This window comes from Elephantulus edwardii, unplaced genomic scaffold, assembly GCF_000299155.1.
Source record: "Elephantulus edwardii isolate Elephantulus edwardi_28Jun2011 unplaced genomic scaffold, EleEdw1.0 scaffold00011, whole genome shotgun sequence".
Classification (NCBI taxonomy): Eukaryota; Metazoa; Chordata; class Mammalia; order Macroscelidea; family Macroscelididae; genus Elephantulus; species Elephantulus edwardii.
Genome location: NW_006399761.1, coordinates 31,437,864 through 31,443,571, shown reverse-complemented (window position 1 = coordinate 31,443,571; position 5,708 = coordinate 31,437,864). Strand labels below are relative to the sequence as shown.

The 5,708-nt window shown below is 43.2% G+C and overlaps 1 pseudogene; it reads right to left on the bottom strand.

Moving 5' to 3' along the window:
• Positions 1-550: 550 nt before the first annotated feature.
• Positions 551-2,109, bottom strand: LOC102874636 (annotated as a pseudogene).
• Positions 2,110-5,708: the final 3,599 nt, after the last annotated feature.

The window sequence follows — 5,708 nt, the reverse complement described above, 5'->3', positions numbered from 1 at the left end:
AGCTCAAAGGCATCAATTCTCCTTCTATCCTCCTTGGTCATTGTCCAACTCTCTGATGCATAACGAGTGATTGCGAAGACCATAGCCTGTATCAGATGCACCTTAGTCTCCAGAGAGACACCATTGCTCTTCAGTACTTTGGAGAGGTCCCTAACAGCAGACTTTCCCATGGCAATGCGCCTTTTAATTTCCTGGCTGCTGGTGCCAAGACTGTTGACTATGGAGCCAAGCAAACTAAATTTTATGATAGAGGTACATATTTTTATAAGGGCCTCAACAGTGAAAGAATTAGGAAATTATTCTTAAAGAAAAATAAAAATACCATTTTGTTAGATGTTTTATCTTTTTCTACAAGCTTCAGCATTAAGTACACAAATTCCTGCATTATAAAGAAGAAATAACATATAAAGTGTAGTGGATAAAGCATCTGTTTAATTTCAGGTCTGTCCGGTTATTTTTTTTTCCTTCCCCTTCTCTTCTTCTCGGTGCAGCTGGCCATAGGCCCAGCTCTTTTTACATGGGGGCTAAGGGAAGAGGGATGACCAGGTCATCACCAAATTGCAATGAGACCCACATTCATCAGCTTCTGCATCTTCTGTGCTGTGACAGGATTCTTCAGGTGTTCGCTGAACACCTGGGAGTCCTTCTGCATCTGCTCCAGGCTGTGTCACTCACAACCTGCTGCACCTCTGCCATGGCCCGGCACTTAACATCCTCAGGGCTGTCGTGCCGGTTGTACTGGGCCATCATGAAGTGTTGGTAGCCATCTGCTGCCTCCTTAACAGTTGGTGTCCAGGTCCAGCACCTTCTGATAGACATCCATGGCTTTTGTGTAGTCCTTCATGGTTTCGAGGGGTGCTGCCTTCTGTGTGTAGCCCTTGATGAATATGGACTCAAGCTGGATGTACACCTGATAGTCTTTGAGCACCAGCTGAAACGTGAAGAATTTAGTGGAGCAAGCAGCCTGATTGCTGTACAGTTTGGCATCTCATGGATTCTGCTTGATAGCTTCTATATAATACTTCATGGCCTGGGGGTGGTCCACTTTCTGGAAATACTCATTGCCCCTGTTCTCCTCCAGAGCTAGGTCAGGATTGATGGCTAGCTGCTCTTGCTCCTTCAAGATTTTTTCCACCTGCTGGCATTTCTTGGTTACATCTGGAGTTCAGTGCTCTGCCAGAGACTTGTTACAGAAATGGATGGCATCTTTGTACTTCTGAGTTGCCAATTCAAGCATAAGCTTTGGCAGTCTGATGATGGTCTTCTCAGTTCTCTTCCCCCACCTTGATGGCCTTCTCACAAAGCTCCTGGACTTATCTGTAGTTCTCCTTCTCAAAGTACACCACTGCTTGGTTGGTGATGTACGTCATGTTGGTGGGGTCCAGATCATTGCCTTTGTCATAGTGCTTGAAGGCTGTGTCAGCATCCTTCTTCTTATAGTCTTCCTTCCCCAACTCTTTTTCTTTCAAGGCCTGCTTTTTGTTCTCTGGAAGATCTTCCTCCATTGGCTCTGGTTTGGTCTCCTTTTTGGGAGGAGGTGGTAGAGGTGTTGCAGCCTCTTCTTCTTCATCCATGGTGCCAAGGTCAACTCTGAGGAGGACACTGAGTGTGGGCATGGTGTGCAGATCTTGCAGTTTTGTGCCCACCTCAAATGGCTTTTTCTGCAGGGGCTTTATCAGCTCCTGGTAGGAAGGATCACTGAGAAGTGCCCTTGTCCCGGGGTTGCCCTCCAATTTCTGGTACAGATTGGGCATGATAAAAGGGTTCATAAATTTCTCTCTGCCAACTGGGCTCCCATTATCTGTAAACCCTCTTTGAGCTGAGGATTATTTGCTTCTTGTTTGAAACCCTCCTCATAGGTTCGTTTGGCCTCCTCAAACTGGTTTAAAAATTCAAGAGTGGCTACTTTTCTCAAATAGCCCTTGCCCCAGTCCTTGTAGGCCTTCTGGTAGTCTCCTTTCTTGGCATAGGCGGTAGAGCGATTGCTGGAGAGCACGTGGTTCTTCAGATCTAATTTGATGGCCTCTGAGTAGCATTGCAGCTTGTCATCTGTGTTCCAGTACTCGGAGGCGTTTTGTCCTTCTCCTTTAACTCATTGACCTGCTCCATAGCTGGGCCTGGAACTCTGAACCACACATGCTCTCTTCTGGAACCTACTAGAAACTAATGTTTCTCTTTATTCTTCCTTTCAAATAAACCTTTTCTCCAAAGGCTCTTAATGTCTCTCTTTTTAAAATGAATTTTCTTTTTGAGCACCCCTTTCCTCTTTGTTCATAGAGTCGTTGCTGTTTGTACTCGACTGGGCAGTCATCTTTAGGGAGTTCTGGTGGCATAGTCTTGTAGGGAGGTGTGCTGCTACCCAGAGGCACCTTGCTGGTGGTTCATATCCATTTAGTGATTTAAGGAAGATGAACAATCTTCTCCTGTGATTTACAGCCTCTGAAGTCTGATGAGGGCCAGCTGTGAGTTGGAACCAACTCAATGCAAATGAGAGTTGAGTCTCTTCGATGCTTATAAATTGACAATATACCTACAGTTGATGTATAAGTCTGTTGTTGTTGTTGTTGTTAATATGTGTCGTCGAGTCGCTTGCGACTCATAGCGAACCTATGTACAACAGCCCTAAACTCTGCTGTGTCCTGTGCCAATCACAGTCTCCGATATACCCATCCCGATTACCACAGTCACTGAATCAATCCACCTCATAGAGGGTCTACCCCTCCTGCGCTGTCCCTCCACCCTACCAAGCATGATGTCCGTCTGTCTCCAAGGACCTCTCCCTCCTTAAAACGTGTCCAAAGTATGTAATATGGAGCCTTAGAATCCTTGCCTCCAGGGAGCCGCCCAGTTTAACCCTTTCCAGGATGAATCTGTTTGTTTTCCTAGCAGTTCACGGTACCCTCAATATTCTTCTCCAGCACCACAGCTCAAAGGCATCAATTCTCCTTCTATCCTCCTTAGTCATTGTCCAACTCTCTGATGCGTAACAAGTGATAGCAAAGACCATGGCCTGTTTCAGTCTGCAGAGAGACACCATTGCTCTTCAGTACTTTGGAGAGGTCCCTAACAGCGGACTTTCCCATTGCAATATGTCTTAATTTCCTGGCTACTGGTGCTGAGAGTGTTGACTGTGGAGCCAAGCAAACTAAAGCTGTAAACAATCTCAATCTCTTCACCATCCATCCTGTTGCTGCCAGTTGGTCCAGTGGTGAGAATATTAGTTTTCTTGATATTGAGCCTCAATCCATATTGGAGGCTGTAGTCCTTGACCCTCTGCAGCAAGTGCTTCAGGTCCTCCTCAGTTTCAGCAAGCAGAGTTGTGTCATCTGCATATTGCGGATTGTTGATGAATCTTCCACCAATCCTGACCCCACATTTCTTCTCATAGAGCCCAGCCTCCCGGAAAATCTGTTCTGCACACACGTTGAAAAGTTATGGAGACAGGACACATACCTGGCGTATGCCCTTCCCAATTTTGGACCATACAGTGTTTCCTTGCTCTGTTCTGCCGACTGCCTCCTGGTCCAAGTATAGGTTTCTCATTAGCACGATCAAGTGTTCTGGGATTCCCATTCTTCTCAGAGTCAGCCACAGTTTGTTATGATCCACACAGCCTTTGCATAATCAATGAAACACAGATATGCACAGAGATGTATAAGTCTAGCATAGAAATAAAAATTGGATGAATGAAATATCTCTAATATGTATCTGAGTTTATCTCTGATTTTTAAAAAAAATCTTGTAATAGGAATATATTAACATTTAAGAGTTTAATCATCTTGGATCCACAGTCAACATCCTTGGTTCTAGCAGTCAAGAAATCAAAAGCTGTGTTGCCGTGGAAAAATCTGCTGTCAAGGATCTGTCCAATGTGTTAAGGAGCAGTGATGCCAGTTTTGAGACCAAGGTGCACCTGATTCAAAGCATGATCTTTTCAGTTGCTTGTTACCCATCTCAAAGTTGGACAGTGATGAAGGATAACAGAAGAATTGATGCCTTTGAGATGACTGAATATCCCATCGATTGGTAGAAGAACAAATAGATATGTCTTGGAGAAGGTGCATCCTCAGTACTCCTTGGAAGCAAGGATGGTGAAACATTGTTTCATTTATTTTGAGCATGTTGTTAGGGGCCAGTCTTGGAGAAGGATATCATGCTTGGAAGCGTCATGTGAGAGAGAAGTCGTGAGAGAGAAGTCGTCCCTCAACAAGCTGAATTGAGACTGTGACTAGTAATGAGCACAAGTATATCAGAGATGGTGAGGGTGCTATGGGATACAGTAGGGTTCAGTCCATTGTTCATGGGGTTGCTGTGAGTGGTAGTTTGATGGCACCTGACAGTTGCTAAATGTGGCTCATAATTAACTTTGTTGCATTTGTTGGACATTTCCTTCACTGTAGAGATTTCTGCTGTAGTCTAAAATGATATTTTACTTAATCTGATTATATAGACAAATTTTTTTAAGCATAGTTTTTTTTGTTTAATATTTTTAGGCTCTAAAACATTTATTAACCCACCCTCCTACTCTTGACTCATCATAAAACAAATTAACTTCTTTTTTAATTAAGATTTTAATAAAAATTTATAGAGAACTTGGATTTCCATTCATTCATTGTTGCACATTTCCCTCCCTGCCTCCCCCTGCCCCCACCATTCGCTTTTCTCTTTTAAAAAAAATTCTTTTATTGTTGTACAATCTTCCCCCAACCCCATCCGTACTTTACTGTGCAGCTCTTATTCTGGAGTGTTGTCATGCAAATAATGCCTAATCATATATTCCTTTTAAATAGTTCTATTCCTCTTCTGTTTCAATGCAGTGTACATTATTTATCCCCTCTTTTCTTAGTTTCCTCCAATCCCCATGTCAGTCCTGCTTTACAACAGTGGCATTATGCAGCACTTGGCCTTTTGTGACTGAGATATTTCACTCAGCATAATGTCTTCTATGGTCACCCATTTTGTATAATTTATCATGAGTTCTTTGTTTTTCAGTGATGCATGATATTCCATTGTGTGAATATATACCAAGCTTCTCTATCCATGCATGTGTTGATGGGCACTTGAGTTGTTTCCATCTCTTTGCTATTGTGAACATGGGTGTCCATATACCTGTTTGGGTATCAGTTCTGATTTCTTTAGGGTATATTAATTTTTTTAAAAAATGGCTGAAACAGTATATAGATAGGGAAAGGGAATTGCCAGAAATTCAAGCAGAATTTAGAAGAGGCCATGGCACCAGGGATATCATTGCTGATGTCAGATGGATCCTGGCTGAATGTAAAGAATACCAGAAAAAAATGTTTGTGCTTTATTGACTATGCAAAGGCATTTTACTGTGTGGATCATGATAAGTTGTGGCTGACATTGAGAAGAATGGGAACCCCAGAGCACTTGATTGTACTCATGAGGAACCGATATCTGGACCAGGAGGCTGTTGTGCAAACAAAGCAAGGGAGCACTGTGTGGTTTGGAATTGGGAAGGGAGTATGTCAGGGATGTATTTTATCTCCACACCTGTTCAGTCTATATTCTGAGCAAATTATCCAAGAAGCTAGACTCTATGAAGAGGAGTGTGGCTTCAGGATTGGAGGGAGACTCATCAATAACCTGCATTATGCAGATGCACAACCTTGCTTGCTGAAAGTGAGGAGGATTTGAAGCACTTGTTGCAGAAGATCAAGGAATGCAGCCTTCAGGTATGGATTGTG